This window comes from Euprymna scolopes, chromosome 25 (genome assembly GCF_053919585.1).
Source record: "Euprymna scolopes isolate OS-2025 chromosome 25, ASM5391958v1, whole genome shotgun sequence".
In the NCBI taxonomy this organism is placed as follows: Eukaryota; Metazoa; Mollusca; class Cephalopoda; order Sepiida; family Sepiolidae; genus Euprymna; species Euprymna scolopes.
In genome coordinates, this window is record NC_136506.1 from 85,048,665 (window position 1) to 85,067,993 (window position 19,329).

Genomic DNA, 19,329 nt, shown 5'->3' on the forward strand with positions numbered 1-19,329 from the left:
AGAAGGTGATGCCTGGGAGGATAGCTTCTTGATCAATAAGTAGAATAAAACTATTCTCATTTTAACCTGTAGGTCCAATGAGAACATTTTGGTGGCAATTGGTGGTCAGAAATTGTGTAATTATACTATTTTAAATTTGTATAGGAAAATGAGGAGGCAATGTCTGGGAAGATAGCCTCTTGATCACCGAGTAGGATAAAACTACTTTCATTTTAGCCAATAAGACTGACAAGAACATTTCGACGGCGATTAGTGGCCTGAAATTAAGTTATTATTCTAATTGTAAATTTATATAGGAAAAAAACAAACGAGAATAAACGAAAACAATTCGACGACGATTGGGTAATTATTCTAATTTCAAATTTATGTAGGAAAATGAGGAGGCAATACCTGGGATTATGGCTCTTCGTTACTAAATAGAATGAAACTACTTCCATTTTGACCTGTAGACCAATTGGGTAATTATTCTAATTTTTAATTTATATAGGAAAATGATCACACAATTAAATGCTAACGAGGTTGTTTATACATAATTGCCTGAATAAAAGTCGAATCTTATGGGGGAAATGGGAGGTGAAAAGGCCTGGGTTAAAAACTCTACCTATCATTGAAACGTTATTTATCAATTCTGCACACACCCCCCCCCAAAAAAAAAAAAACACTGCTTTAATTTTTTTTTAGTTGCGGTTTCAATTTTCTATGCAAATTTATTGATTTCTTTTGACAGGCTTTAGGCGATAAATCTTTTTTACAACCTTCTTGTGTGATTCAGAGAGTGTGTTACACATCAAAATTACCTATAAAACTGATCTCCTCTCTAAAATTTGAACAATATATTTAAAATTAAAATCTTTTCGAAGGTTTCGTTTTTAATTTGTTATTGATGTCCAAGTAAATAGTAGACGATTTTTAAGTAAATGATAGACGACCCGAGAAAAGCTAAATGTTAAACAGATATTAGAGTATCAATTTTTTTATGGAAATAGCTCGAGACACGGCATGAAGCCACTTGATGCAAGAAGCTAACAAGAACGAAAGCTGATTGCAAAGATAGGAGATGCCTATTGACCTTAGTGTTGAAAAGACCAAGAGTGTAGTTAAAAGAAAACAGTGAGCAGAAAGAGAGTTCCACAACTTTCTTGGAAAGAAGCTACTAGAATAGGAAGCTATATTAAAATGAGGTATTAAAACAGCAAATTGTTGAAGACCAATGAGTCAACCGAGCTGGAACAAAGGAAGCAGGGAATAGATTAGACAATTATGAGTAACACACGTCATAATAGTATTTGTAGAAAAGACTGAGACTAACAACATCATGTCTGTGAGAGAGAGGTTGCAGTGAAGAAGAAAGTGTGGGAGGGGGCAATCAAATTACAGAAACGTTTCTGCGATTTATCAAGAATCTTCAGATGGGGCACAGATTCACCAGTCCAAACATGGCAACAATACTCCATACAATTATTTAAGAAATTTTACTTTTTATTATTTTTCACCCCCAAACAAAGCGTTTTGCCACTTGGACATGAGGAGCTACTAATTGGAATCATATCTACAGGGGATTATGTGGGGAGTTGAGCCACAAGATGTCTGTTCGCATTAGCGTTGAAACGATTAATCAGAATCAGAATCGGGAATCAGAGAAATCGGAACTTTTAGACGTATCGATATACAGCACAATCACGTTGACACATCGGTTCTCACCAGATCACCAAAGTTAAGCAATGTTGAGCCTGGTCAGTACCAGATGAGTGACCATTTGGAAAGGCTAGGTGCTGTATGTACCGCAAGGTAAGATACCAGGTTGAGAAACTGGCTCAGTCTATCCTTCTCTCGAGGGTAAATGGGACTCTCTTAAACCGTGGTAGGCAACCCATCTAGTGATGGCGTCACGATAAAAAAATACCCTTGATAACCTGGCAAAGCATCAAGTATTCAGTTGCCAACAAGATTTGAATTACACTACAAACTCGTGTCGTGAGTTCAGTCTCGGCTATGGCCGCGCTGGATGGATAGAGATGTATCAGAATCGGTATCAGTATAAGAAACATTTGTGCCTATTTTCCGATGCCAAAAACGATTCTTTTAATTTGATTTTTTTAATTTGATTTTTTTACACAAAATCTTCCACTATTGGTAGTAATAATAAAATAATCAATATTTATTGATTTTAAACAACCAATAAAATTAAAATCTATAGATCATCCACTCCCACAAGTGTGTTTTTACGTTTGACAAAATATCTGTGCATTTTACGGTAATCAGGAAAGACAACAACTCCATGGTTAAATATTTAGAGATTTACAAAGAATCAGATCGGAATCGGTAATTGTATCAGAATCGGAATCGATAATTGAATCAGAATCGGAAACAAATATTGGAATCGTCCCATCACTTGTTCGCATTACATTTAAACTTCTGCGTGTTAGTACAGTCAGCGAAGCAAGAAACATGTGAAGAAACTATTAGAGTAGAAGACTTTCTGGCATCTAGGAACCTCAACAGTGAAGAGGTGGAATTTTGCTGCTTGTCAGGTTAGTCAGAGGTATGAATATCGAGGGGCCGCAGGTGCTATGAGTTCATCAGGGACGATCTATTAAAACACTTGGAAACTGGCACAGGGATGCAACATTGCAGTGATGGGACAGGGGTTGGAGCTTGGCTGATAGCGTGGGACCTATTAGATTGGAGATTCTTTTTTGGGACGTAGTCTAAGAGTAGGAGATTAATAGTAAATGCATCAGTTCAGATGTGGCAATAATGTTTTGTAGCTTTGTAGAGATAAATGATACTCTCACGTGTGAGTAATTTTCTAGCACGGTAGAGGGAGCCTACCTTTTTTCCAGCAGCCTTGGCAATGTCCCCAATATATTGGTTCCAATTCATGTTGCCTGTGAATGTTAAGCCGAGGAGTTTCAATGATCAGGTCTCAGATAGGATGTTATTAGCCATAGCAACCGGTGGCTGAGAATGTTTCTTGTAATTGGTAAAGAAAACTGTAACAGAATCTGCAGATGAAACACCATTTTTTGGTGCATTCAATTTTCAAAAAATTAAAGTACTTCCAAATACATTGTGATGTTATATATATTCACTCTCTCTTCCCCGATCTCATTGCTCTATCTGTCTTTTTGTGTCCCTTTCTCTCTCCCTCTCTACTTCCTCTCCTCTTCTCGCTCTCTCTTTCTCTCTCTTTTCTTTCTCCCTCTTCCTCTCTCTCTTTTCTTTTTTTGCTTCCATTTTCCATTTTCGTTTTTCTCTCTAACTGTTTTCACAAAGTTTATTTCAAAATACATTGTGATACCATATAGACAATCTCTCTCTCTTCGTCGATTCAATTGCTCTCTTTCTCCCTTTCTCTCTCTCTCTCTCTCTCTCTCTCTCTCTCATATATATATATATATATATATATATATATATATATATATATATAGTGATGGGACGATTCCAATATTTTTCCTGATTCTGATACAACTATTGATTCTGAATCGGATGAATCTCTAAATATTTAACTACAAAAGTGTTATTTTGTGCTGATTACCGTGTGCCTATATTTTCTCAAATGTAAAAAAACATTTTTTTTCGGGGGGGGGGGGTGACCTAGAGATTTTAGTTTTACTGGAAGTTTAAATCGATAATTATTTATTATTTTATTATTACTACAAGCAGTGGAAGATGTTTCTTAACCCAAAATCAAATAAAAAAAATAATTTAAGGAATCGGTTTTGGCATTGGAAAATAGATTAAAATGTTTCCGATTCCGATACCCCCAAAAATTCTTATTTTTCCAATTCCTGATTCCGATTCCGACTAATCGTCCCAACACTAATATATATATATATATATATATATATATATATATATATATATATATATATAGTAATTTATAAAATATATATGGCGATTAAGCTACACTGAATATTCTGCGTTTCATCCAACTATAGGATTCGTCAGGCTTATGCGCAAATTCTGTGGTTGCTTCTTGTTTTTATATATGTTGAGGATTTCTAGTTGGCCAATCAGCTTTCTAGTATCCACCGCGCTCCTTCCTATCAGCCAATGGGCATGCATTTTATCAAACAATGGATCTGTTTTAGAACTAGGTTAGTGGTTTTAGGTAGACGTTCTCTTTTTTTTTTTTTATACATATAAATATACCTATGTGTACACACATACATGCACATATATATACATATATATATATATACATATATGTGTGTGATCGTTTATGTATATTCATGTTTATTTAATTTATTTATTTGTTTGTTTTCTATTGTTATTGTTAGTTTTAAAGCTATTTTGTATCGCTATCCTAGAGTAAGTTTTATTTTGTGAACACAGTTGTTTGCTATTTCCCGCCTACAGTTTAATAGATTTTGAGGTTCTTTAAAGTACAATTTAAATGCATGAGCTTCCGCCACAACAAAGCTGTTCGGAAATCCACACAGTGATTTGTTTATAGTGGTGATGGCTTTATATAGAACCAACCACACTTATTGGTATTACTGCTAACCTTTGTCAGTGCAGAAGATTGCCACAGGACAGAGTATACAGTAGGCCATAGGGTTTTACATCAGAGTTGCCTTCTCCTAGATGCATGTGTTAACGAAGACTGGGGGTGCATCTCTCTCAGTGAATTAATACGCCTCCAGATACCAATCTGGACATTTCTACGACTTGGTGTGGTACATATAGCACTTAGCCTTCCCAAATGGTCACCCATCTGATACTGGCCAGGCTGAACATTGCTTAACTTCGGTGATCTAGTGAGAACCGATGCATTAACTTGATTGTGCCATATATATATATATATATATATATATATATATATATATATATATATATATATATATATATATATAGTCTTTGAAGTTTTTAACCTTTAAAACTATACAAAAAATATTTTTTATCATTCGTTAGAAAACCATCTAGTCAGTAAGTTATTTAATCACCTGCAATCACTGCATCAACTCGCTCTCGAATTTACTATAGTACCAAATATTTATTCTTCAAGGGATCATCAGTTGTTTACCATGAAACACTGTTTCGGGGATTTAAAAACAAAGCAGTATATTACATCATGGCTCCCCAGCAGTGTTGATCAAACACCACCACACTTAATCTTAGGAAGAAGACATGTTACAAACATTTGATCCAATTTCCTATTCTTAATTGCAATTACTAACCTTTTCATACTATAAAAATGAATTTCTTACCTGTGTGATTCATCAATTTCCACATTTAAAATGAATACATTTTTTAATTTTTTAATTTATCAGTCTTGTATTTATAAGATTAGGATTAATCCATTTGACTACTTATCACTCCACTATTATTAGTATTTAGTATATTTACATTCTTATTTATTTAAAATTAGATATATAAAGGTTAAAAATATTTTTACATATATACATTTTTTTTTTTATTATAATTTTATTATATGTAATTATAAATACATTTTATACATTGCTAATATAGTTTTGGATTTCCTTTATTAATATAGTCTGGCTTATCTTAAACGATTCAAAAGCATCAGGATAACGAACAAATGCTTTATTTAACTGTTTAAATATTTTATTTTTATCCCCACCTTGTTTTATCATTCTTATTACGAAGCTAGAAACTGGTGGTATAAAATCTGTTAATTTTAAAGTAACGCGAGCTATTCTCAAAAACTCTGCCATAATGGTTCCATAAAACACAAAAACAGGGCAGGTGCTATCTTTATGCGGCATATGTACTATTTTAAAGGGGAAGGCGTTTCTTTTATCAAATATTTTATAAAGAAAAATCCCATCCTCAATTTTTATATCTAAATCCAAAAATGTAGCCTGTTGTCCTCTCTCTCTCTCTCTCTCTCTCTCTCTCTCTCTGTATCTCTCTCTCTCTCTCTCTATATATATATATATATATATATATATATATAACTTGAGTTTCTTCAGCTATTATCGAAACCGAAACCAAAACTTATGAAGAATTCTTGGTAAAATTATTTATTACAAGAAATGGAAGGTCATAACAATTAAACAACAGTCACTCGGAAGAAAAAAGATGTAAGCGTGACACAGAAAATAACACACATGCTATCGTATGTATGTATATAGATTCAATATTTGTTGAAATTATATATTAATATGATAAATCTACGAAGGTGTTGTATTATTCCGTTGTATTTGTAAGGACGAGTAAGTAAACATAAAGGGGAGATAATAACGACAAGACGTCTTTAGGGTACAAGAAGCCGTTTTTATTATATTCCAAGGGACGTAACTCGTACAGTTAAAAATACAAAACAAGACGAGATAATCCATATCTTGATATCCCTCTTTCATAAAAGAAATGTTTGATCAAGCAAGATTTGCTGGGAGAGTTTTTGGATATGAACCTCTTCTACAGGTCGTATTTTTTTTTTTGGGGGGGGGGTTACAACACTTGTAATTGTGCTTGTTCCAGATAGTTTATTAGTACTGGACTGTGATTATATGTGCAGGACCGTGTGTTTCTGCAGATGGGGTGCAGATGCTTGTATGCGTATTGAGAGTTTCTGCAGAATTTATGTCTGAAATATTGGGTGGTGTAAGCTGAGTATGATGTGAGGGTGTATAAATGATTGTATTGTATTAGAGGTGTAAGCAACTTTCTTTAGATGTTTGCGGTTTCTGCAAAGAATCTGTCCCGATGGTGTCAGGACAATATAGGAACGCAGTTCAGCGCAGGCTTGTCTGATGGCAGCTGGAGTCCATCTACTGGTGTCTTCGTCTTGTATTCACACTTGCTGCCGAAGCATCAAGTATTCAGCTACAGACAAGATTTGAATTACACTACAAACTCGTGTCGTGAGTTCAGTCTCGGCTATGGCCACGCTGGATGGATGGAGATGTATCAGAATCGGTATCAGTATAAGAAACATTTGTGCCTATTTTCCGATGCCAAAAACGATTCTTTTAATTTGATTTTTTTAATTTGATTTTTTTAAACAAAATCTTCCACTATTGGAAGTAATAATAAAATAATCAATATTTATTGATTTTAAACAACCAATAAAACTAAAATCTATAGATCATCCACTCCCACAAGTGTGTTTTTACGTTTGACAAAATATCTGTGCATTTTACGGTAATCAGGAAAAATAACAACTCCATGGTTAAATATTTAGAGATTTACAAAGAATCAGATCGGAATCGGTAATTGTATCAGAATCGGAAACAAATATTGGAATCGTCCCATCACTTGTTCGCATTACATTTAAACTTCTGCATGTTAGTACAGTCAGCGAAGCAAGAAACATGTGAAGAAACTATTAGAGTAGAAGACTTTCTGGCATCTAGGAACCTCAACAGTGAAGAGGTGGAATTTTGCTGCTTGTCAGGTTAGTCGGAGGTAAAATGTGAGCCATTATTGCTAATGCTTGTATCAGGTAAACACCTCATTCACTTTGCCTTTTTCATTTCTTATTAAGGAGGTCCTTAGCATGTTTATCATGTTATCTCTTTTCCGACAACTGTCTTTGTAATGGACGACTCTGGATTTCCTCCTTATAGAAATTTTGGTTCACACATTTTATCGGGAGATTATTGATTAGTTTGCGATTAAAAATTAATTCTCCCGAGATGGGATAACATGATCTATCGGAGTTCATCGGAGACACAATAGGCTCATGTTTATGTCTTGATTGCTCAACATGGCTTTCTTCATGGCTGCTTAGACGGTCTGTACACAGCGTTTTGCCATGTCGTTCGATTGGGAGTACCTGGAAGAAGAGGTGATCTGCTCAAAATCCCATGCTCAAAATTCTTTGAAATGCTGGGAGCTAAAATGTTAACCATTATCACTAACGAGGCTTTCTGGGACTCCTTGCTCAGAAAATAGTTGCTTGAGAAAAAAGTAATGACTTTCATGCTGGAGAATTCCCTGAGTCTGCAGATGAAAAGGTATTTCGAGTAATAATCTACGATGAGGAGATAATTAGCTCCATTAAGGTTGAAAAGGTCAGTGGTTAGGATTTGCCATGGTCGCACAGGAATCTTATATGGCATGAGGGTCTCAGCAGTTTGGGATCTTTGCAGTTCTTGGCATATGGTGCACTGCTGTATAATGAGGTCAATGAAAATGCAGGTCTTAGCTCTTAATTTGCGCTTGTCACTTCCTTGGTGTCCATAATGCACCTTTTCCAATACCTCTGGTTGCATTGATTTAGGGATCAGAATTCTGTCACCTTTGAGTAATATGCCATTCTCAATAGAGAGCTCATCTCGATAGGACCAGTATGGTTGAAGGTCCTTGTGTAATTTTCTGCAAGATTCTGGCCAACCATTAAGAATCCGCATCTTTAACTCACACAGTACTGAATCATCAATAGTAACTTTTTTTATTTTTTTTACACAGTGATCACCCCTTATCAAGGCCCGGAAGCCACTCAGGGATAAGGGGTATTGCAAGTACATTACGTTAGTGTGGAGATTTGATGAAGTGTTTACTTAAGGGGGCGGTTCATTAGGAATTTGTTAACATTGGACTTGAAGACATCCAAGTTGTAGTCCGGTGGGAAGCAGGCAGACGGAACAGAGTTCCATAGGCGTGCAGTTCTAAGAAAGAAGCTTTGTTCATGGAATCCACCTTTTGATTTAGGTACAGATATAGAGTGGGGGAAATTTTTCACAGTGGATTCGGCTAGACGGGTGTTTTCGTGAAAGATTGGAGAGGGGGGACTAGAGATTGGAGTTCAGACGAGCACCTGCCATGGAAATAATGATAAAACAAGGATAGGCTCGCAACGTCTCTTCTGTGGGAGAGAGGTTGCAGGGTAGAGAAAAGGGCATCCCCACTAAGCCACGAAGTCTATTTTGTACTCTGTCAAGGCAGAATAGGCTGTTTTTAGCAGCTCCTGCCCAGATATGGCAGCAGTACTCCATCCTTGGACGTACTTGACTTTTATATAGATAGAGAATTGCATCAGTAGTGAGATATCTTCTGGAGCGGTAGAAGGATCCCACCATCTTTCCAGCGACCTTGGCAACAGACTTTTTTACTCCTTTTGTTGGGGAGTCTGGATAGTCCATCAGCAGTAGCATTTATTCTCTGGCCGATATTTTATGATCAAGTCATATTCCTGGAGCCTAAAAAGCATTGGTTGAAAGAGGCGCCGTTGTCAAGTTTTTGAGGCAAATCATTCCCAATTGGTATTTATATTCGATTGATATTTATATTAGACTAGCGGGGGTACCCGGCGTTGGCCGGGTGTTTAGAGGTGGGTGTAGGGGGGGGGGTTAAAGAACTTCTTAAAAAATCGGAAAAACACAAACAAAAAAAACAGCCAACGAACGTAAAATTTTTTTTAAAAAATCGGAAAAACAAACCCCCCTCCCCCCCAAAAAAAGGATGGTGTTGCCCGGGTGTTTGGAGGTGTGTATATAATGGGCGGGGGCAAAGAATAAGCGAATTAATAACCCTGTTTAAACTTTTTTAAAAAATCGGAAAAAACAAGACAAATAAAACAGCGAACGGACGTAAAACTTCTTTAAAACAATCGGATAAACAAAAAAAAAAACAAAAAAAAAAAAAAAAAAACACAGCGAAAATCGAAAAAAATGGTATAAATAATCTGGTTTCAATATTAAATGTTTAAAAATCGAGAAAAAAAAGTATATCTGATAACTAGCATTGAACCTGAAATCTTTAGATAACGATGCTGTCACTTAACCATCGCACTACAGACGCGTGGATGATGTAGGTCGGTTTTTATAACATTTAAAACGAATTCAATGTACAACGTATTTTGCGCGTAATGATGCATGCGTAAAGCAATCTTGTCATGAGATACCATTTTTTTTTCACTTGTAAAAAAGAGAGCCGTTAAGGATGAAGGAATAGATGTTTTTGCCCAATTTTTCGATATTTGTCGTCCAAGATATGGAGTTTCAAAATGATACCGAACTCGTGAAAATCCGTGGCCCGTGTCGAAAGTTTTTGCAAGACATACAAACACAAAAACACACACACATTTTCGCTTTTATATATATAGACTAGCAGAGGTATCGGCGTTGCCCGGGTGTTTGAGGTGTGTGTGCTCTTAAATAAAAAAGAAACCGGCGGGGGGGGGGATCAACCCGAAGCCCTGAGGCGAAGTTTGAAAATAAAATGTGAAAAAAATATGAACCGTTCGGCCAGCCAGAATGAGTTACTGAAAGATGTTTGAATTTAAGTAAGAATCAAATTGACAGGTGCCTGCACGGAAGTCGTAGAGCGTTACGACGACGACGACGTAAGCAATAGCTATTCAGCAAATGAGGTCAATGACCAGGTTTGTTTGTTATAAGCGAAGTAAAAAAAGAAAACATAAAAACGAACGTTAAAACTTAAGCGGGGGGGGGTAATCTAAACATCGAAAAAAAAACCCACAAAAAAACTTACGTAAGGCAAACGAACGATGTTAAATGTAAAAATCGAAAAAACAAAAAAGAAAACAGAAAAACGAACGTTAAAACAAAAAAAAAATAACACGTGAAAAATGGCTTAAATAAGCCTGTTTCGATATTAAAATTTAAAAAATCGGTGGGTACCCGGGTATTTTGGGGTGTGTGGTAAGGGGTGGGTAAGCGAATTAAAAAAGAAACAGAAAAACGAACGTTACGTGAAAAATGGCTTAAATAACACTGGTTCAATATTTAAATCTAAAAAATCGAAAAAAAAAGACATCTCACACCACGATTCGAACCCAAAACGTTTAGATAATGAACCAACGCGCTAACCAACGCGACTTACATGAAATTTAGTCCGTTCTTCAACTATTTAAAGTAAATCAGGTCATGACGTCATCTGACGCATGTGTAGAACCCGTCGTCGTCACGAGGGGACGGTTTTTGTTGACTCCACCCCTGTCGAAAATTGTCGATTTCGGGGTGAAAAAATGAACGTGTTTGTCCAATTTTTCGATATTTTTCGAGCGAAGGATGGTGCTTCAATATGATACCGAGTTTGTGAATTTTCGTCGTGTCTGTCGAAAGTTTTTAGCGGACACACAAACACACATACAAACATACATACATACATACATACACACATTTTCGCTTTTATATATAGACATTGATATTTATAAAAGATTGAAGTTTACCCTTGGTTGTATGAGGTAAACACCTCATTCAATTTGCCTTTTTTATTTCTTATATATATATGTTTTGCATAAGCATTTATATGACGCTACATATTAATGAATATGTTTCGGTCAGCTAGTTACAAGTAACTAGAGAACTCTTCAGGTGATATTCCTTATACCAAAGTAGAACCTATAATGAAAATTGTAGAAAAAGATTTAATTAATTTAAAGACATACTAATAAAAAAAAAAACGCTGCCATTTTAGCTGTTTCACACTGTGATGTACACCTCCCAATTATTGAAGCCTTGTTAATGCGTATTAATAAACCAACCATGAATCAAGCTAAATATGAAGCGGATGGCACTCTTAAATGCTTTTAAGTATTTTAAATGGTTTTAAACGATTTTAATCGTCTTTTCCATTCAATTCATTATCTTATCTTTTATTATTTTTCATCACATGCCTGAGGACGACTTCTGGAGATCAAAAACGTTCGCGAATACGCCAAATTTCTTTTTACATTCGAACAGAATGTTCGGGAACTAGTTCGTCAAAAAAAAAAAGGATTATAAGAGAAACAAACAAGAGTTTTCGTCTCTGCTCTTCAATGCATAAAGGAAAAAATGCTGCCAAGTATACTAATATATATATATATATATATATATATATATATAGAGAGAGAGAGAGAGAGAGAGAGAGAGAGACAGAGACAGAGACAGAGACAGAGAGAGATAGTTAGATAGATTTATTCATTTATTTTATAAGGGTATACATCAATTGGGGTATTTGTGGAAAAAGGAACTCTTTGTACCATTACTTTTTTAATTATGCCTTGCCTCAACAGCTGCGTTTTAAATTACTTCCATTTTTTTACGCACATCTTATCTTTCTTTTAATAATATTATTGGAATTCTTTCCCCTTTTCCTTGTACCTATTTGTGAATTATTCCACGGATTTCTGCCTTTTGGATTACTTTGGACCATCTTCCAATTACGCGATTCCCTTGGATTTTACTTGTGCGAATTGAAATTTAACTAACTTTCTTGAATTCTGCATTTTTGGATTTTACCGTCATTGGATACTTTATCCTTCACCAGACAATCCATTCACGTGAAATCACCTTTTTCTTCACCCTATTCCCTCCGCTTCACTTTTTGTTATCAAGTAAGATCTTTGACTTACTTGTAGTTTCATCAAATACTTTTGCAAGCAAAAGCTGATCCCGCATTTTGCTAAATCCTTCCCTCTGATAAAAAAGAAAGTATTTCTTCGAAGCTCCGCGGATTAAGGACTTTCCACTTATTCAGTGTTTCCTTTTCAAATTAAATATGTTTTAACTCTTTTTCAAAGTGTTTTTTAACTACTTGCTCTTATATATATATATATATATATATATATATATATATATATATAAGTATTGGGACGATTATTCGGACTCCAGAATCGGAAAAATCGGAGCTTTTTGGGGTATCGGAATTTTTTTTATCCCCTTATATATATATATATATATATATATATATATATATATATATATAATACATATATATACATATATAATACATATATATACATATATATATATATAATACATATATATACATATATATATATATAATACATATATATACATATATATATATAATACATATATATATATATACATATATATATATATATAATACATATATATATATACATATATATATATATAATACATATATATACATATATATATATATAATACATATATATACATATATATATAATACATATATATACATATATGTACACATATATACATACATATATATATACATATATATGTACATATATATATGTACATATATATAGAGAAAGAGAGAGAATAAATTGAGAGAGAGAAATAAAGAGAGAAATAAAGAAATAGTAATAAAGAGAAAGAGAGAAACAGAGAAAGGGAGAGTAATAAAATGAAACAGCGAAAGTGAGAGAGAGAGAGAGAGAGAGCGAGAGAGAAAGAATCAGAGAAAGGACGAGAAAGAGGGAAACAGAGAAAGAGCGAGAGAGAAAAAGAGAGCGCATAGCGAGTGCGAACATTGGCGAAACTTATTTTTTGCTATTATTTTTACTGAAAGTAACTTCTAATATATAGTAAATGTCTACTAGTATATATATATATATGTGTGTGTGTGTGTGTGTGTGCGCGCGCGCACGTGCGAATGTATACTCTCTTTCTTGTTTCTTACTAGTGCCTGTAACAGATGAAAGTGATTTGCAATTTGTCCCCTTCACCATAAACTTCCTCCCACAAAATCAATGCGAAGATTGCGTCAACCACCTTTTCCCTTTCATTAAAATAAAATAAAACAATTTTAAAGACGTAAATGTACGTTTTCATTTTTATCTTCTCTTTAAAAACAGATTAAATAACCCAATATCCATATTCATAAGTTCATAAACTTTCGAGGCGACACCATTTCTATTATCGGATATAGGTGTGAACCTTGCGGCTTGGAAACCCGCTTATACACGTGCCTCGTTCTCACCTTTTCTCAAATACCGACAGCCGATGCAGTCGGGTTAAGCATAAACAGGTTATTGTCATTAAACCTGACGATTCAAATAATTAAAAAAAATCCGTATGTGCCCATCAAAATATTTATATACTAGCAAATATATAGCTTTAATCGTAGTCTAATTGTTTGCTGATAAACTCACTCGAACGCCGATGTTTATTCAAAAAAAGAAAAGTTTGTTAAGAAAAAGAAGAACAGAAGACATCAAAGAGATAGCTTACTTTCGGACAAGAGAAGCAAAGAAAGACAGACAGATAGACAGATAGATAGTTTCGCTTAACCTAGTTACATTATGTCGCCAACTCCCAATTTGGGGGCGGCATATCCGACACGTCTTTCCTGCTTGAAATCTCGCCATACAAGAGACAAAAAATGTCAGTACAGAACTTACGGAGTTTCATTGATTTCCGTTCTGGAGTCATCTCTGATTCTTACGGTGTCCTCAAACTTTTAAAAATATTAATCATAAACATTTTATCGTCTTTAAGCATGGAAGTTCAAATAAATATGGGTAAGTGCACTAATAGCATTTCTAAACTAGCATACATATCTGCCTTTAGCCGGAGTCTAATTCTAACAGTACGCTGCTGGTCCACCAGTTGTCATACGAGCCGAAATACATCCTTGATGTCATTTATCTCTCTCACATCACATGATGATGCGATACAAGGGTCGGGGAGTGAGATTTGAAAAGCCTACACCCTAGAGGAAAAGCACTCTGATCCGAAAAGAAATTCTCGGTAGAAGCGCCTCAGACGATTAGCAATAAACTAACCTCTTCTCAAAAAGGCTAGAAGGCAAAGCCTGGGATAGTGAACCTCATAGAACTGCACAGGTTCGCCGCCAACAAGGAACAAGTTATTTCAACAATAGCTGAGATGTGTATGTCGTTAAGAATAGATGTCAGCTCTATGACGTAATCAAGTTACCTGAATTCACATTTTCAATAAAAGTTTTAAAATAAAGCTGTCATGTTATTTTCTTATAGGGCGACACTTTTTACCATTCCACTCTGTCAAAAGAAATTCTTCATAGTCGCGAATGTTTTCAACTTCCATGAGTCGTCTTCAGGTGAGTAATATTTTTTTTTAAATTGCGTTTAATGAATTTATTGAAAATGTCGATTAATATCGTTTAAAAGCACTTAAGCATACCCTCTCCCTTATACTGAGCCTGATTGATGGTCATTTTTTTATGTGAATGAGTAAGGGTTCTATAATTGGGAGGTGCAGGTTAGAATATGAGACGGTTAAAATTGCAGTATTTTTTATTATGTTCCAAACAGTCGAACTGAAATGGAAAAGATGGATTGCAAGAGAAAAAATAGGAATTATCCCTATTGTTCAATGAAACATGCATATATATATATATATATATATATATATATATATAATACTAGCAGGACCAGTAAACCAGTGTTGCCGGTGAAAGCATGCTCTCCCCCTCCCCCGCTTCATAAAAAATTAAACTACAGTTGTTGGCCAATCCTCAACGCCCTAATGTTAAGAACGTCCTCATGTTAAGAACGTCGTATGGAATAGACATGCCCAATTTCGCCATGGAAAGAACAATTTTCAGAATAGACACCCCATGGTATGAGAAGGGATTGTCAAAGTATTTGCTCCAAATTTAACCTTGATATTCATATCTGCATACCTGCCTGAAAAGACTATAAACTACAAAAGAAATTGGAGGGTAGCAGTGTTGTGCAGAGAAAAGTAGACTTGTTTATTGTGTATGTGTAGAACAGGAAAATGACGGTGCATAATGCATGTCATTATATCTTGAAAATTACTTGTCTCCGCCAAACTTAAGAGATTGTCTTATTCAGCATAGTCACCTATAGAAGTCGTCAGTTTAAAGTAAATTGTGCAGGTGGAACTAAGGTTAAAAATTACCCCAAAACAAAATGTTAATGTCTGAGCAGTGTGGATAACGAATAAATGTGTCTGTAACAGCGTTCAAAAGTTACATAATATGGTGGGTGATAGTTCAGACATAATAAATTTGTATGTGGCATCTGTTATTGCAAACCTGCTGTAATTTGGTCCACAGGGGAATTTCTGCAATCATTTTATTATATAGTAGAAGTAGATGTGTATAATACACACACACACACACACACACACACACACACACACACGCACACACACATATATATATATATACAGGGGGATGCAAAAGTAGGTATACAGTATTGAAATTATTGACATTTTATTGAATTGAAAGCTACATACCTTAAAGTAAAAATGCATTTTAGTCTTTTGTTTTTATTAATTAAATTTCCTTTCGATTAAAGTGCATGTACTTTGAATCATTTATTTTTATTTTTTCAGTTAAATTGGCAATTTAACCATGGCCGGTAATTTGACTGACGAACAGCGAAAATGGATATTAAAACAATACTGGAAGACAGAAAATAGTGAACGCGTAAGAGAACAGTGGGTCAAAACCTTTGCAACACCTCCCCCAACAAGGCTCACGGTTTATCGACTGCGTGACAAATTTGAACAGACAGGGAGTATCCACAATGCACCGAGAAGTAGTCGACAATTACTGTGACCACACAAGAAAATGAATTCAAAGTTGCTCAGGCATTCACTCAGAGCCCACAGAAGTCGAAATACAGAGCCTCACCTGAACTTGGTATTGAGCGTAGATCATTGGGGCGCCTGATGAATCGTGCCGATCTAAAGATGTACACGCCTCAATTGATACATGGTTTATTGGAAGATGACTCGGGTCGTCGTTTACAATTTTCTGAAAACATCCTGAGCGAGGAACTTGAAGGTAACGGTATTCTAAATAAAATTGTATGGTCTGACGAAGCAAACTTTAAATTATCAGGTGCCGTTAATCGACACAATTGCGTTTATTATGCAACCGAAAACCCTCGCATCACTATTGAAAAACAACTCAATCAACCCGGGGTAACAGTATGGGGCGGGCTTTCTTGGAAAGGTGTTGTTGGCCCCATTATTCTTCACACAAGCATTGATCAAACTGTGTACTTAAACATGTTGCAGGATACAATAATACCCCAAGTACGTGAACAATACCAAAATGATGACATTTATTTTCAACAAGACGGGGCCCCACCTCATTTTACACTCACTGTGCGAGCACTACTTGACTTAAAATTTCCCAACAGATGGATTGGACACCGTGGTGCCATCGACTGGCCACCACGCTCGCCAGATTTAACTCCTATGGATTTCTTTTTGGGGGGCACAGTAAAAGATAAGGTTTTTGCACGCAAGCCTCGCACTGTCGAAAACATAATTCAGTTCATTTTGGAAGCTTGTCAGGAAATTGATGCTATTAAAGATCTTTGTTCTAGAGTGTGCATGAGTGTTCGTTCTCGATTAGAGGAATGTGTTAACGCTGACGGCAAGCAATTTGAATACCTGCTGAAATAGGGCTTCCTATTACATGTGTTTCTTATTATACGTGCTAATTATTACTTGTTTATGCAACATTTGTTTGTCTGTATAATAAATGCCTTAAACTTTATACGTTTTTTTCTTTTTTTGACCACTGTATACCTACTTTTGCATCCCCCTGTATATATATATATATATATATATATATATATATATATATATATATATATATATATATATATATATATATATATAGAAAGAGAGAGAGAGGGGGGGCTTCTTTAGTCTTTGACAGACTGTGGATACACACGAAGAGGTGCCTGCGCATGAAATTTTTGTGGCAGGAGGTGAGTCGACATTGTTAAATAATAGTGGCAAGTGTACTGTATGTTCAAGACGACTGGAAACAAATGCCGAGATAAGCAGAGAGCACATACAGCACATAGAATTCCCAAATGGTCACCCATCTGATACTAACGAGGCTTAATGTTGCTTAACTTCGGTGATCTGATAAGAACCAGTGTATCAACGCGATTATGCCATGTATATATATATAGTATTGTTATATTCTTGTTTATCTATTTTATAAAAATTTCTAGTTTCATCTGCTTTTACAAAGATTTTATTAGAGTTATTTATGTTTCTAAGGATTTTGTGTAGTTCCCGTTGGAAATTGTTAGGTTGATTGTGGAAATGAAAAAACTAGGCCTAAAAGTAGACGTACTAGCTAACATAAAAATAACAAACTTCCTGGACGTCACGTTAAATTTAGATAAAAACACATATGAACCCTACTTAAAAGAGAACGCTAATCCAATATGCGTAAACCCTGAGTCCAATCACCCACCATCAATTATATAACAGATCCCTAACTCGATCGTAAGTAGACTCAGCAATAACTCAAGCGATGAAAATGTATTTAACAGGTCAACCAATATTTATAAAACAGCCCTAAAAAATAATGGATACAAAAATATCGATATCAAATATAAGCAACAAAACACCAATAACTATAATAAAATTAAAAATAGAAGAAAAAGAAATATAATCTGGTATACGGCGCCATACAATCAAATGTTAAAAACAAAACTTGGCAAGAAATTTCTAGATCTTATCAAAAAGCACTTTCCCGCAACCAACCCCTTACACTAAATTTTCAATAAAAATACCCTAAAGTTATCCTACAGCTGCTTCGAAAATTAAGAGATAATAATTAAAGCACATAATAATAAAATATTAAATAAAAGCAATGAAAACAACAACAAAATAAACAATAATACAAAAGTGGACAGCATGACAAAAATAAAACTGACACAAGAAACACATATGTAACTAGTAGAAATAATAATAATAATAATAATAATAATAATAATAAACATAATAAACCAACTCCGGACAATAACAACCATACTAGAAATAAAAATAAAAATACTAATAACGAACAAGATAAATGCAACTGTAGATACCGCATACTCTGCCCGCTTCAAAATAAATGTCTAACCAAAAGCATAGTTTACCAGGCCACAATATTTGCAAAAGAAAACCCGAATAACAGGAAATATTACGTAGGTATTACTTCCTTAGATTTCAAAACTCGATATTATGACCACAAAAGTACATTCAATAATAAAAACACTGCATGAAAATAACGCTAGCAAACAATTACTGGGAACTCAAGGTAAGCGGACATTCGCCGGTAGTCAAATGGAAAATAATAAGACAAGCAAACATATGTAGAGACCTAGACGATCCATTTAGATTATGCCTTCATGAAAAGTTGCTATCCTATACTTTAAATAACCTCAAGATCTATTAAACTGTAGGAGAGAAATAGCGAACAACTGTGTTCATAGGATAAAATTTACTCTAGGATAGAGATACAAAATAATTTTTAAACTAACAATAACAATAGAAAATAAACAAATAAAATAAATAAATAAATAAACATGCATATACATAAACTATCACACACATATATGTGTGTGTATATATATATATATATATATATATATATATATATATATATAAACTAACATATAAAAAAACTTAACCTAGATTTAAAACAGGTCAACACACTAGATATCTATGCTAAATAGCACACACAAAGGAACGGGTCAATCGAAGGTCAAATGGGCTTTTGTCCTTTAAGTGCCTGCTCATTGGCTGATTAGGAAGGGTGTGGTGGATAGTAGAAAGCTGATTGGCTAACTGAAAACTCAATAGAAGGTGCGTATATAAAAACGCGAGACAACCACAAAACTCTAGCATAAGCCTGAAGAATCCTAGAGTGGGTGAAACG